Genomic DNA, 15,456 nt, shown 5'->3' with positions numbered 1-15,456 from the left:
TTATTTATTTATTTGAAAGAGTTAGAGAACAGGAGAGTTATCTTCCATCCACTGGTTCACTCCCTAAATGGCCACAGCACCTGAGAGCCAGGAGCAAGGAACTCCATGTGGGTGGCAGGGACCCAAATACTTGGGTCATCTGCTACTGCTTTCCCAGACACACTAGCAGGGAACTGAACTGCAAAGGGAGTAGCCTGGACTAAAGCCGGTATTCATATGGGATGTCAGTGTCACTGTATCACAATGCCTGTCCCTAACTATTAATGGTGTAGATGTTGTAAGATAAAGCCCAGTTTTACTTCTCTTGCAGATGGATATTGTTTTCTCAACACCATGTGTTGAAAACTCTTCTTTTCCCTTTGAATAGTCTTGGAAACCTTGTGGGAAATCCTTGGATCACATGTTAAGGAGTATTTATTTCTGGATTTTGTAGTCTATCACATTTGTGTATTTGTCACATTGTTTTGATTATTGTAGCTTTGTAGTAAGTTTTGAAATCAGGAAACTATAGGTTTCTTTGTAGATGCCCTTCATCAGCTTGAGAGAGTTCCAGATTATTCCTATTTTGCTAAGAGTTTTTAATCATGAATGGAGTCAAAATTTTCAAATACTGTTTCTGCAACCTGGATATTTAGGCTGTTACTATGGTGAGTTATTGAAATCTGAATTTTGAAAGTTGAACCAGCCTTATAATCATGAACTAAACCTCACATGATCATGATGTATTATAATTTTTATATCATGCTGAATTCACCCTGGTAATATATTTTCTTTTTCGAAGATTTATTTATTTATTTGAAAGAGTTTTAGAGACAAAGAGAAAGGGAGGGAGGGAGGGAGGGAGGGAGGGAGGGAGAGAGAGATCTTTCATCTATAGTTCATTCCCCAGATGACCTCAGTTGCTAGGGCTGGGCCAGGCTGAAGCTAGGAGCTTTTTCCAGGTTTCCCATGTGGGTGGCAGGGATACAAATACTTGCACCATCCTCTGCTGCTTTTCCCAGGCTTTAGCAGGGAGCTAGATTGGAAGTGGAACATCTGGGACTCAAACCTGGGACCATATGGGATGCTGGCGTTGCAGGCAGTGGCTTAACCCTGCTGTGCCACAGCACCAGCTCCACTTGATAGTATTTTGTTATTAGATTTTTGTGATTATGGTCATAAGAGCCATAACCTTAACCTCAGTGTCATACTTCCTCCAGAGTAATTTTTTCTTTAACACTTTGTTATAGGCACATTCCCTTTTATTTGTGCCCATTGGTGTAAGTTTGTGTTTCTGTAAACCAGTTAATTGGCTTTCTACTTCAGTTTTGACATCTCCATCTAGTGGTCTGTTCTGGAAGCAGAGGTGAAACTTTGTGGTAATGGTTGGTGTGTATTTCCACTTAGTCCACAAGGTGGCAACAGGCCCTAACTGAAGAGCAAAGAACGAAGAATGAGGAGTGAGGACTTAGATTGAAAAAAAAAAGGGGGGGGGGGAGAATCAGTGCTTACAGAACTCATAAGAAAACAGAATAGGAAAGCAAGATTTTCTGAAAAGTAATACCACTGGGCTTCAAAATCTGAGAGAAGGGAGTTAGACCATTACATCATTCTAAAAGCATAAACTCAGAAATACATGAGAATCCATTTTGCTGTCCTCCCCCCCCTTCCCTCTCAAAATGTCAAAATCTTGGCTTATTCAGTGGATATCCACTTACTTTTCTTTGAATATTGGGGGAATAAGGTGATGAAGATGGAAGTGTAAGGTAACAGAGCAGACCCTTAATGTAATGGTATCTGAATTTTGGGGAGCCTGGGACAAGATAGATAAGCTCTTCTATCTAAACGTTGAGACCTGCTTCCTGGGAGACAGCAGGAAGAAGCCCTGTGCTGTCTCTTGGTTCTGAGACTCAATTCCTCTGGAGTCCAGTTGTGAATTTTTTAGTCTCAGTTGTGGAATTTTCTTATAAAAATGGAAATGGGAGAATGGATTTTCCTGGACAAAGAATTGTTTAAGATAGCAGTGAAGGAACAAGTCAGCTGAGGTGAGGTGAGATTCCAGCAACCTGTGGATAAAATGTATGGGGTTGTAAAAATTAGAAGAAAGGCTTGTGGTGAGTTTTTAATGCTCCCTGAAGTAACTAAACAGAGAAAAGATTTGGGTAAGATGGTCCTGCTTTCCAGTTGAAGATAATTGATGGGAAACGGAATATTTTGTATAAATGCATTTGGAGTAAGGATAGTATATATGCTTTAGCCATTGAAGTATGGTTCATATTTAAAATATGGCACATGTGTCAAAAATTTCAAATACAGTATTGTTGGTGCAGTACCTGTTATATGCCATATGTATCAAACTAAGTTGAAAGTGATGTTGCTTAATGAACTATAACTGAATATTATGAAGCGGGAATAACAGCAATTGAAAACCACCACAATGCATTAACAGTGGTAGTGGATTTCTGAGAACGGAAAGATTTCTAGTTGATTTTGTGAGTACATTTGCAGAACAATCTTTGCAACTTTGCCACATTCTGTGGCAGCCACACTTTGTAGAATACTGAAGAGTCTTGGTAATTTTAGTTTATAAATGCCAGGTTTTCTTAACAGTCAGTTGAAGGTAGACTTTACTCATAGGTAGAAATAAATTGAACATCAGTTGCTCATAAAATGAATAACTATTGGATTAATTCACTAGGAGAATCTTTTTAAGTTTATACCTTGACTATTAAGGGGCTAAAAGGTGGAAGAAAGAGAAGATAGAGGACTAGCTATGGCTAGCTAGGAGGAGGCTTGGTGTAATGGGACTTGGATGCTAGATGTGAAATAGGGAGCGTTTCTCTTGTGACTTAATGCAAAATCTTAACCACTGTGTATTTATACGTGTGTGTGGGGATGTCCGTGTGTATGCACAGATGTTTATAATAATAGTTCTGATACTGTTGATAAGATTACTGCCAATTACATGGTTAGTTCAGTTGACCAAAGTTATTTGTTGTGTGATCTAACAAATGATTCCAGGAATTGTTTTCCGTGTGTTGACTGGAGTTGATTTATGTAACTGAAGAGGAAATAAAGTCTTATGGAATTTTTATGCTGGAGCTTTTGGTTTGTTGTCTGGATCATTTCGCATGTCAGTCGTCTAGGAATCTGTCAACACAGTTAATATGCAGTAAAAGTCAGGCTCTGAACACCATGGTCCTTTTTTTTTTTCAAAGAGATTTTTTAAAAAAAGATTTATTTATTTGAAAGGCAGAGATACAGAGAGAGAAGGAGAGAGAGAGAGGGAGGGAGGCGGGGAGGGAGACTGTTCACTAATTTAATTCCCAGATGGCTGCAGTGACATGGCCAGGAGCTCCAGGATCTTCTTGCGGGGCTCCCACATGAGTCCAGGGGCCCAAGGATTAGGGACATCTTCCTCTGCTTTCTCAGGCGCATTCACAGGGAGCTGGATCAGAAGTGGAGCAGCGGGGCCTTGAGCCAGTGCCTGTATGGGATGCTGGCACTGCAGGTGGAGGCTCAATCTTTATGCCACAGCAATAGCCTCTAAACACCATTTTCATCAACATGATCTTAATCATGAGATTGAGCCTCTCTCTCACTTCCTCCATCTCTCCCTCTTCTTCCCTATCCACCCCCCTGCCCCCAATCAGTACAATTACAAGGAGAGGTATCCTCAAGATAGTTTATTGGGAAGTATATAATTTTTCTTGGGGCCCAGAGGCAGAACTTGGAATTAAATTTTCTGATGACCCAAAACCAAGGAGATTCGTTTCTCATTATTCTCTGGTCAAATGGAGGCTTTTTTCTCGTTTGCTTTTCTTTCTTGTGCTTTTTTTTTTTTTTTTTTTTTTTTAAGATTTATTTATTTATTTGAAAGAGTTACGCAGAGAGAGAGAGGTTATCCATCCGATACTTCACTCGCCAATTGGCCACAATGGCCAGAGCTGCACTGATCTGAAGTCAGGAGCTTCCTCTGGGTCTCCCATGTGGGTGCAGGGGCCCAAGGACTTGGGCCATCTTCAACTGCTTTCCCAGGCCATAGCAGAGAGCTGGATCGGAAGCGGAGCAGTTGAGACATGGATCAGTGCCCATGTAGGATGCTGGCACTGCAGGTGGTGGCTTTACCTGCTATGCCACAGCACACACACCCCCCCCCCCCGTTTGTTTATTTACTTATTTGAAAGGCAGAGTTACAGAGAGAGAGAGAGAGAGAGAGAGAGAGAGAGATCTTCTGTCTACTGGTTCACTCTCCAAGTGACCACAACTAGGATCTTCATCCAGTTCTCCCAGGTGGGTGGGGGCTCAAGTACTTGGGCCACATGCCACTACTTTCCCAGATGCATTAGCAGGGAGCTGGAATGGAAGTGCAGCAGCTAGGGATTGAACTGGTGCCCATACGGGGTGCCGGTGTTGCAGGTGTCAGCCACACCACCAGCACTATCATCTGCTTTTCTGATGCCTCTGGTTCATATTTGTTGTCTTTTTCAGACTGATTATTTGCGTTTATATGTTCATGATGGAAAAAGACTTCCCTACCCTCTCCTGGTTCTAAATATCCAAACCACTACAGACTTGAGTTTAAATTTTAGAAATTCAGGAAAGAGGATAAGCCTAGATTGGCTCAGGTGTCCGTTTGTCTTGTCAACAGCTATGGTTCATTGACTATTCAGTAGAAGCCATTGGGATGTTGTTAGGTGAATATGAATAGGGCAGGCAAACTGCTGACATGATTAGGTTCAGTCAGGAAACAGGCAGCATGGAGGCTGTGGAAACTGACCATGAAATATGGTATTTGAGGGATAATCAACAGGCAGGGAAATTCAGGGGCATGGATTGATTAGGAATTATTTGCTGGGTCTGGAATGGGAGAGGATTGGGATCTGGAAAATCCAGATTCTAGGTGATGCTTGAAATTTGACAAGTATAGGAGATAATGCTTTCAAACTACCCAGTTATTAGCTAACAGGTCTGATATTAACACCCAGATTCAGAGCTGGTGCTTTGGCGAAACGGGTTAAAGCCTTGACCGGAAGCGCTGGCATCCCATATGGGCCCTGGTTCTTGTCCCGGCTGCTCCTTTTCCAATCCAGCTCTCTGCTAATGTCCGGGATAGCAGTAGAAGATGCCCAAGTCCTTGGGCCCCTGCACCCATGTGGGAGACCCAGAAGAAGCTCCTGGCTCCTGGCTTCGGATCAGCACAGCTCCAGCCATTGTGACCATCTGGGGAGTGAACCAGCAAATGGAAGACCTCTCTCTTGGTCTCTACCTCTCTCTCTAACTCTGTCTTTCAAATAAATAAAATCTTTAAAAAGGGGTCAGTGCTGTGGTGCCGCGGGTTAATGCCCTGGCCTGAAGCGCCGACATCCCATATGGGCGCCGGTTCTAGTCCCAGTTACTCCACTTCCAGGCCAGCTCTCTGCTATGGCCTGGGAAAGCAGTAGAAGATGGCCCAAGTCCTTGGGCCCCTGCACCCATGTGAGAGACCTAGAAGAAGTTCCTGGCTTCAGATTGGCGCAGCTCTGGCCGCTGCAGCCGTCTGGGGAGTGAACCATCGGATGGAGGATATCTCTCCCTTTCTTTCTCTCTGCCTCTCCTCTCTCTGTGTAACTCTTTCAAATAAATAAATAAATCTAAAAAAAAAAAAAAAAAAAAAAGACCCAGATTCTTGGTCTTGGAATAGGGGTGACCAGGTGAGCTAAGAGTATAACTGGGACTCATTACAGATACTCAGGCATGCTTAAGGGCTTAATTTTAGTGACAATGGCCATCTGTAACACTTGGTGTACTATTTTGCCTAGGACCTATTTGAATACTTACCTGGTGACAAGGTCTGAGGTTGTCTATGTATGCACATATGTATACACACACACACACACACACACATACACACATGGAAGATACTGGTGAGTGATTCTAAGATTTAAGGATTTCAGGAAATGTTAACTGAAAATAATTCTTTAATAATTCACATTTTTGGATTGTTGCTTTCTGGAGTTGAAATCCCAGAGTGACTTTATTCCTTTGCCTTCTCCCTGGAAAGTTTTCTCTCTCAAGTGTATTTTGGGATGAATTGTATTTGAACAGTTTAGATGTGTAGTACTTGGGTCTAATTCCAGGAAAATGGTTTAATTAGCTATTTGACTTCACTGAGATCAGAATTTTTTTTTAAAGATTTATTTATTTGAAAGAGTTACAAAGAAGGGGAGGCAGACTCAGGGAGAGAGAGGGAGAGGGAGGGAGGGTGGAAGGGAGAGAGAAAGACAGATATCTTCCATCTGCTGGTTCATTCCCCAAATGGCAGCAACCGTCAGGGCTGGGCCAGGCCAAAGACAGGAGCTGCACTTGGGCCATCTTCTGCTTTCCCAGGCACACCAACAGGGAGCTGGATCAAAAGTGGAGAGGCTGGGACTTGAACTGGTGCCCGCCCATATGGGATGCTGGCGTCAAAGACAGAGGCCTTAACTGCTATGCCACTAGCTCAACCCCCAGGATTTTTTGTATTTTTATTTTTTAGACACCATAATTTTGTCCCTTATGAGGTTTGTTAGAAGCATACCTGAAGAAAAAAATTTTTTTTTGGCATTAGTGAATGAGGTGATCAAAAAATCTTCTTTCCCAAAAGCAACTGTAAAATTGGACAGAACTGTTAAAGACAACCAAAGGCTTACACACATTGAACACAGTGAACTTGGGTGTAAGTTTGTGGTGTTGCTTGGGATTGCTCCCATTTCTCCTACCTTTGACACAGTGGTAGTTCAACTAAAATGGGGAGACCATGAAAACCAACAGGTTTACTTCTGCTTAAGGAGGAGTTTAGTGGATTTGGAGTATTGTCAGAAGTGATGATCTTGGTGGCAAATGAAATGGGGGTGGGGTGGGGTGGAGGCAACAAATCTGCTAGCCTGAGGATACAATTCTGTTTTGGACAAACAGTGGCCTGACTAGCTTGGGCTTTTTCTTTATTTCTTTCTTTAAACAGATTTATTTATTTATCTCTTTGTTTATTTGAAAGACTGAGTGACAGAGGGAGGACACACGCACAAAGAGATCTTTCTCGAATGGCCAAGGCAAAGCCAAGAAAGTCAAGAAGTCCATCCTGATCTCCCCTATGGGTGGCAGGTGCCCAAGCTCTTGAACCATCATCTGCTGCCTCCAGTATGCATTAGTAGGAACCTGGATTGAAAGAAGAGTAGCTGGGACACTTAACTGGCAATCTGGTAGGGATTTGGACATTCCAACTCACTAAGCCACAACATCTGCCCCTTGCTTGGTCTTGGGTTTGGGAAGGTCTGAGAGGTGAGACAACTACAGGGAGGTTAACAAGTTTTCCAGATATCCTGAGTTGACCTGAGGTTTTATTTTTATTTATCATATTTTTTAAAGAACATAGAATTTGTTTTGTTTTTGTTTTTTAGAAGGAGCTTTATTTATTTACTTAAAAGGCACCGTGATAGAGGGAGGCAGGGAGGAAGGGCAAGAGAGAGACTCCGTAGTTTTCCATCTGCTGGGTCACTCCTCAAATATTCACAATAGCCAGGGCTGAGCCAGGCTGAAGCCAGGAGCCAGGAACTTCATCTGGTCTCCCATGTGAGTGACAGGAAGCCAACTATTTGGATCATCCTCTATTGCCTCTCAAATATATTAATAGGAAAATGGATGGGAAAGCAGAGGTGGAACTTGATACCGGGCACTCTGCTATGGGATGCAGGTGTCTCAAGTGACAGATTGATTTGCTTCACCACAACACCCACCCTGACCAGAGGTTTTATGCACTTCAGAAACCAGTGTGATGTGAGGCTCTGCACATATCCCTGACCAGTGCAAGGGATGTGTGAGAAAGCAACCCAGAAGAGAGTAAAAACAGACTTGAAGTCCTGAAGTATATGCAGCTCATTATGACCACGGATCCATCAATGGGGAGTGAAAGGCTTAAGGTTAGTTGAATTCCACTTCTGACTAGTCTTTGAACAGTAAACTATGCAAAGAGGTGACCTCTGGAAGTCAGGCTTCAAAAAAAAAAAAAATGACGTGAGGGCTAGGAGGACCTTATGTATCGGATCAGAAACCACAACACTACAGGGGAGGCAGACATCACAAATTTAGTCAGCATTGTTAGCAATTTCTACTGTTTTTGATTGGAAAAAGAATCCACCTTTTTTTTTTAAGATTTATTTTATTGATTTGAAAGAGTCACAGAGAGAGGTAGAGACAGAGAGGTCTTCCATCTGCTGGTTCACTCCCCAATTGGCCACAATGGCCAGAGCTGTGCCAATATGAAGCTAGGAGCCAGGAGCTTTTCCGGGTCTCCCACGTGGGTGCAGGGGCCCAAGGACTTGGGCCATGTTCTGTTGCTTTCCCAGGCCGTAGCAGAGAGCTAGATCAGAAGAGGAGCAGCCGGGACTAGAACTGGTAACTATATGGGATGCGGGCGTTTCAGGCCAGGGCGTTAACTTGCTGTGCCACAGCACCGGCTCCCCAGAATCCACAATTTCTTTTTCTTTTTTTTGACTATTTTTTAAAAAACTTATTTAATAAACATAAATTTTGAAGAGAATCCACAATTTCTAACAGCACTTTAGTTTAAATGTTCAGTGTTCAGGAAAAAAATTATAAGACAAAGTTTGATCCATACTGAGGGGAAAGAAAATCAGTACAAACTGAGTGAGCCCATTACTATTCAATATAGTTCTGGACGTTTTAGCCAGAGACATTAAGACAGAAACAAAATCAAAGGGATATGATTTTTTAAAGAATTCATTTAATTGAGAGGCAGGGTTATAGACAGAGGGAGAGACCGAGATCTTCTATTGGCTGGTTCACTCCACAAATGGCTGCGAACAATTGGGCTGGGCCAGGCTGGAGCCAGGAGCCAGGAGCTTCTTCCAGGTCTCCCACTTGAGTCCAGAGACCCAAGCACTTAGGCCATCTTTTACTGCTTTCCCAGGCCATTAGCAGGGAGCTGGATCAGAAGTGGAGCAGCCGGAACTTGAACTGGTGCCCGCTTGGGATGCCAGCCTTGGAGGCAGAGGCTTAACCTACACCACAGCACTGTCCCTAGGGATGCAGATTTGAAAGAAGGCAGGCAAATTATCCCTGTTTGCAGATGACATGATCTTATAAATGGGGAAACCAAAAGATTCCACTAAGAGACTATTGGAGCTCATAAAGTTTGGTAAAACTGCAGAGTATAAAATCAGCACATACAAAAATAGCCTTTGTATACACAAATAATTCTATGACTGAAAAAGTACTTGTAAAGTCACATTCACAATAGATACAAAAATATTAAATGCCTTGGAATAAATTTTACCAAGGATATGAAAGATCTCTACAATGAAAATTAGAAAACATGAAAGAGATAGAAGATAATATCAAAAAATGGAAAAAAATCTTCCAAGTTCATGAATTCGAAGAATTAATATCATCAACATGTCCATACTGCCCACAGCAGTTTACAGATTCAGTGGGATCCCAATCAAAATAACAAGGACATTCTTCTCAGATCTAGAAAAAAAAAAAAAACCAATACTAATATTCACATGGAAACACAAGAGACCCCAAATATCAAAAGCAATCTTAACCAAAACAGAGCTGAAGGCATCACAATACCAGCTTTCAAGACATACTATAGGGCAATTATAATCAAAACAGCCTGGTACTGGCACAAAAATAGACATGTAGACCAATGGAACAGAATAGAAACCCTAGAAAACTTAAAATTATGTGTTGATTTAGGAGGCAGAGTTACAGGCAGGGAGAGACAGAGAAAGGTCTTTCATCTGCTGGTTCACTCCCCAAATGGCTGCAATAACTGGAGCTGAGCCAATCAGGAGCCAGGAGCTTTTTCTCAGTCTCTCACGTGGGTACAGGGACCCAAGCACTTGGGCCATCTTCTGCTGCCTTCTCAGGCTGTTAAGTAGAGAGTGGATTAGAAGAGGAGCAGCTGGGACATGAGTCTGCACCAATATGGGATGCTGACACCTCAGGCGGTGCCCTACCTTACACCTTATACAAATATCAATTCAGAATGGATCAAGGATCTAAATGTATGACCTGATACCATCAAATTACTAGAAGAAAACATTGGGGAAACTCTTCAAGACATTGGCATGGTAAAGACTTTTTGGAAAAGACCCTGGAAGCACAGACAATAAAAGCAAAACTAGACAAATGGGGTTACATCAAGCTAAGACACTTCTGTACTGCAAAGGAAACTCAACAAAGTGAAGAGGCAACTGACAGAATGGGAGAAAATATTTGCAAACTATGCAACTGTTAAAGGATTAATATCCAGGATGTATAAGGGGCTGAAGAAACTCAACAACAACACAATAAGCAATCCAGTTAAGAAATGGGCAAAGGACATGAACAGGCATTTTGCAAAGGATGAAATACAAATGATTGACAAGCAAATGAAAAAATGCTCAAGATCAGTAGCCATCAGGGAATTGCAAATACTGAGGTTTTTATCTCACCCCAGTTAGAATGATCATCATCCAAAAATCAAAAAATAATAAATGCTGGTGAGGATGTAAGGAAAAAGTTACTCAAATACACACTGTTGGTTAGAATGTAAACTAATATAACCATTATGTAAGACAGGTGGAGATTTCTCAGAAATCTGAAAAGAAACCTACCATATGACACAGCCATCCTGTTTCTGGGAATTTACCCAAATCAGCATATGAAAGAGTTATTTGTACCCCCATGTTGATTATAACTCAATTCACAATAGTTGAGATAAGCAATCAAGCCAGATGTCCATCAACCAATGACCAGATAAAGAACATGGTGTGTATGTGTGTGTGTGTGTGTATATACATACATACATACATACATACTATGAAGTACTACTCAGCCGTAAAATGAGATCATATCTTTCACAACAAAATGGATGCAATTGGAAACCATTCTGCTTAGTGAAATAAGCCAGTCCCCAAAAGACGAATATTATATACTTTATCTGATATAAAATACAAAAAGTGAAAAGAAATAAAACAGACATCTTATGATTTGCTTGTTTTTAGCCCTTGTTTATACACCTGTTGAACTACCTTTTACTTGTTGAATATTATGGTTAGTGGTACATTAAGCTTGTGATTACAGAGTGACTTGAAATTATGTTTTTGCAAAAAAAAAAAAGGATTGAGGGAGGGGAAAATGTTATATTCTTAGAATTGTACCTATGAAAATATGTTCTCTTTATAAACATTTTTTTTTCAAAGTTAAATAAACTGAGTGAGCCCCAGATACTGGATCTGACGCACAGACTTCAAAGCAACCATTATAGATACTTAAGAGAAATAAAGAGAATCATATTTAGAGAATTAAAAGGAAATATGCTGACAACGATTTAAAACAAAGAGTTCTCCATTAAAAAATTACGAGAAAACTAAAGCCATGGAATTGAAAAGTATAATTGAAATAAAAACTAGGAGGGACTCAATAGCAGATTTGAGATGGCAAAAAAAAGAATATTCTGGGCCATAAAATAAACTTCAGTTATTTATTTATTTATTTATTTATTTATTTATTTATTTTTTGACAGGCAGAGTGGACAGTGAGAGAGAGAGACAGAGAGAAAGGTCTTCCTTTTGCCGTTGGTTCACCCTCCAATGGCCGCCACGGCTGGTGCGCTGCGGCTGGCACACCGCGCTGATCCGAAGGCAGAAGCCAGGTGCTTCTCCTGGTCTCCCATGGGGTGCCAGGCCCAAACACTTGGGCCATCCTCCACTGCCTTCCCGGGCCACAGCAGAGAGCTGGCCTGGAAGAGGGGCAACCGGGAAAGAATCCGGTGCCCCGAAAGGGACTAGAACCCAGTGTGCCAGTGCCGCTTGGTGGAGGATTAGCCTATTGAGCCGCGGCACCGGCCCTAGTTATTTTCAAAGATTGAAAATCCTACAAGATGTGTTCTTTGACCACATGAACTTAATTTAGAGATCTAGAACAGGATAAAATCCGTAGTCTGCTCAAATACTTGAAATTAAAGAATACAAATGATTTACAGATGAAAGAAGACATTCTGCAGCAAAATTTAACACTTTTAATTGAATGAAAGTGCAAATCCAACATATCAAAATGTATTAATGTAGCTAAAATAGTACTTGGAGGAAGACTTAGTTTTTGCAGTGCCTGTACATTAGAAAAGTAGAAGTGTCCCAAGCAGTAACCCACACTTCCATCATAAGAAACTAGGTAAAGACCAAATTAAACTAAAAGCAAGCAAAAAGAATGAAATACTTTATGAAGATTAGAATGGAAAATGGAAAAACAGAATAAATCAATGAAACTAAAAGTTGATTCTTTGAAAAAATGAACAAAGTTGAATTTCTACCTATATTGACAAAAAAAAAAAAAAAAAAAAAGAGGCCATAAATTACCAGTAGAGGGGATATCATTACAAATTAAAAGAGTTAAAATTTCAAGAATAACTTTATTCCAACAAATTAGACAAGTTACATGAAAAGGACAAATTCCTAATGCAAATTATCTAAACTGACTTAAGAGGAAATAGAAAATATGAATAGACCTGTCATAAAGAATAACCAACAGGCCAGCACCGCGGCTCACTAGGCTAATCCTCCGCCTGCGGTTCTGTTCTGGTTGCTTCTCTTCCAGTCCAGCTCTCTGCTGTGGCCTGGGAGGGCAGTGGAGGATGGCCCAAGTGCTTGGGCCCTGCAACCACATAGGAGATCAGGAGGAAGCACCTGGCTCCTGGTTTTGGATCGGCGCAGCGCGCTGGCCGTAGCAGCCATTTGGGGGATGAACCAACGGAAGGAAGACCTTTCTCTCTCTTTCTCTCTCTCACTAACTTCCTGTCAAAACAAACAAACAAACAAACAAAAAACAAAAACAACCCTACAAAAAGAAGCCCAAACCCAGGTGATTTCATTGGTGAATTCTAATATTTAAGAAGCAATAATGGGCCGGCGCCATGGCTCACTAGGCTAATCCTCCGCCTAGCGGCGCCGGCACACCAGGTTCTAGTCCCGGTCCGGGCGCCGGATTCTGTCCCGGTTGCCCCTCTTCCAGGCCAGCCCTCTGCTGTGGCCAGGGAGTGCAGTGGAGGATGACCCAGGTGCTTGGGCCCTGGACCCCATGGGAGACCAGGAAAAGCTCCTGGCTCCTGGCTCCTGCCACCGGATCAGCGCGGTGCGCCGGCCGCAGCGCGCCGGCCGCGGTGGCCATTGGAGGGTGAACCAACGGCAAAAGGGAGACCTTTCTCTCTCTCTCTCTCTCACTGTCCACTCTGCCTATCAAAAATGAATAAATAAAAAAGAAGCAATAATGCTAATCCTTCATAAACTCTTAGAAGAGTTGCTGGTGTTGTGGCGCAGCAAGTTAAACCATGGTACTGTTTTGAGTCCTGGCAGCTTCACTTCCAATGTAGCTCCCTGCTAACACTCCTGGGAAAGCAGCAGAAGATAGCCCAAGTAGGCCGGCGCCGCGGCACACTAGGCTAATCCTCCGCATAGCGGCGCCGGCACACCGGGTTCTAGTCCCGGTCGGGGCGCTGGATTCTGTCCCGGTTGCCCCTCTTCCAGGCCAGCTCTCTGCTGTGGCCAGGGAGTGCAGTGGAGGATGGCCCAGGTGCTTGGGCCCTGCACCCCATGGGAGACCAGGAAAAGCACCTGGCTCCTGGCTCCTGCCATTGGATCAGCGCGGTGCGCCGGCTGCAGTGCGCCAGCCGCAGTGCGCCAGCCGCGGCGGCCATTGGAGGGTGAACCAACGGCAAAGGAAGACCTTTCTCTCTGTCTCTCTCTCTCACTGTCCACTCTGCCTGTCAAAAAAAAAAAAAAAAAAAAAAAAAAAAAAAAGAAGATAGCCCAAGTCTTTTGGGCCCTCCTGGCTTCAGCCTTACCCAGCTCTGGTCAATGTGGCCATTTGAGGAGTGAACCAGCAGATGGAATCAATCTCTCTCTCTCTGTAATTCTGCCATTCAAATAAAAATTCTTCAAAAAAAAAAAAAAAAAACCAAATAGAAGAGGAGGGAATGCTTTCTTACTCATTGTGTGAGCATATTAATTTATTTATAGCAATGCCAAATAAAGATAGGAAAACTGCAGACCTGTATCTCTTATGAACAATAAAAAACTTGAATCAGAGTATTAGCCAGCAAAATTTAGCAGCATGTAATGATTATATTCCATGGCCAATTGGGATTTATTCCAGCAATGCAAGCTTGGATTGATACATACAAATCAATCAATGCAGTATGCCAAATGTCAACCAATATTTTGAAAGGCAGAATAGTAAATATTTTAGGCTTTCAGATCATACAGTTTCTGTTGAAACAACTCAGCTCTGCTATTTCACTGCCTAAGCAGCCATAGGCTATATATAATATTTTCCAGGAAAACTTTATTATAAAAATAGACAGTTATGGCCAGCAGGTTAAGCTGCCACTTGTGACACCAGCATCTCAAACTAGAGTGCCAGTTTGCGTCCTGGCTGTCCTGCTTTCAATCCAGTTTCCTGCTAATGAGCCTGGGAAGGCAGCAGAAGACAGCCCAGTACTGGGGCCTCTGCCATCCAAGTGGGAGACTAAGATGAGTTCCTGGCTCCTGGCTTTGCATGGCCCCGACCTGGCTGTTAAGCCATCTGGGAGAGTGAATTAGCAGATGGAAGATATGTCTTTCCTTTCCTTTCCTCTGTGTCACTCTGCCTTGCTTTTCTTTTCTTTTCTTTTCTTTTCTTTTCTTTTCTTTTCTTTTCTTTTCTTTTCTTTTCTTTTCTTGTCTTTTTTTTTAAAGTTTTACTTATTTATTTGAAAGAGTTACAGAGAGAGAGGTAGAGACAGAGTGAGAGTGAGAGAGAGAGAGAGAGAGAAAGTCTTCCATCTGCTGGTTCACTCCCCAGATGGCTGCAATGGCCAGATTGCGCCAACCTGAAGCCAGGAGCCCGGAGCTTCTTCTGGATCTCCAGCGCAGGTGGAGAGGCCCAAAGATTTGGGCCACCTTCCACTGCTTTCCCAAGGCCATAGAAGGGAGCTGGATTGAAAGTGGAGCAGCTGGGACTCGAACCGGTGCCTATGTGGGATGTTGGTGATGTGCCATAGCAGGTAGTGATGGCTTTACTCACTATGCTATAGTGCCAGCCCCAACACTCTGCCTTTCAAATACATGAATACATCTTTAAAACAATAGTTGATATACAGGTCATAGTTGCTGATTTCTGTATTGTATCACATTGGCAAAATAAAGGTAAAAAACAAAATGCAGGCATTTGGCCTAGTGGTTGAGATGTTGATTAAGATGCCTGATTCCATAGCAGTGTGTCCTAGGTTTGGTACTGCCTTCTTCTCACTGCTAATGCAGACCCTGTGAGGTGGTGGTGATAGCTCAAGTAATGGGGTTCCTGCCATCCATGTGGGGGACCTGGATTGAGTTTCCTGGCTCTTAGCTTTGGTCTCTGCACAACTCTTACTATATGAGCATTTGAGGAATGAACCAGCAGATAGAAGCTTCCTATTTG

The 15,456-nt window shown here is 42.5% G+C and overlaps 1 protein-coding gene and 2 long non-coding RNA genes across 6 annotated transcripts in view; 2 read left to right on the top strand and 1 right to left on the bottom strand.

The window, feature by feature from the left end:
* Positions 1 to 15,456, top strand: part of NR6A1 (nuclear receptor subfamily 6 group A member 1) — a 259,827-nt gene that overhangs the window by 51,419 nt on the left and 192,952 nt on the right. The window lies entirely within an intron of this gene.
* On the top strand, positions 858 to 13,955 carry LOC127489220 (uncharacterized). Its single transcript, XR_007917171.2, has 2 exons — positions 858 to 7,199; positions 7,761 to 13,955. It is a non-coding gene; the product is annotated as an uncharacterized lncRNA (long non-coding RNA).
* The window catches only part of LOC127489189 (uncharacterized), a 61,611-nt gene continuing 54,290 nt past the window's right edge, over positions 8,136 to 15,456 (bottom strand). The window contains exon 4 of the long non-coding RNA XR_007917145.2: positions 8,136 to 9,486. This is a non-coding gene — a long non-coding RNA (uncharacterized lncRNA). The remainder of the gene's footprint in view (positions 9,487 to 15,456) is intronic.

Source organism: Oryctolagus cuniculus, chromosome 1 (genome assembly GCF_964237555.1).
Source record: "Oryctolagus cuniculus chromosome 1, mOryCun1.1, whole genome shotgun sequence".
Lineage (NCBI taxonomy): Eukaryota > Metazoa > Chordata > Mammalia > Lagomorpha > Leporidae > Oryctolagus > Oryctolagus cuniculus.
The sequence above is the reverse complement of the archived record's forward strand: the minus strand, read 5'-3'. Positions and strand labels throughout refer to the sequence as shown.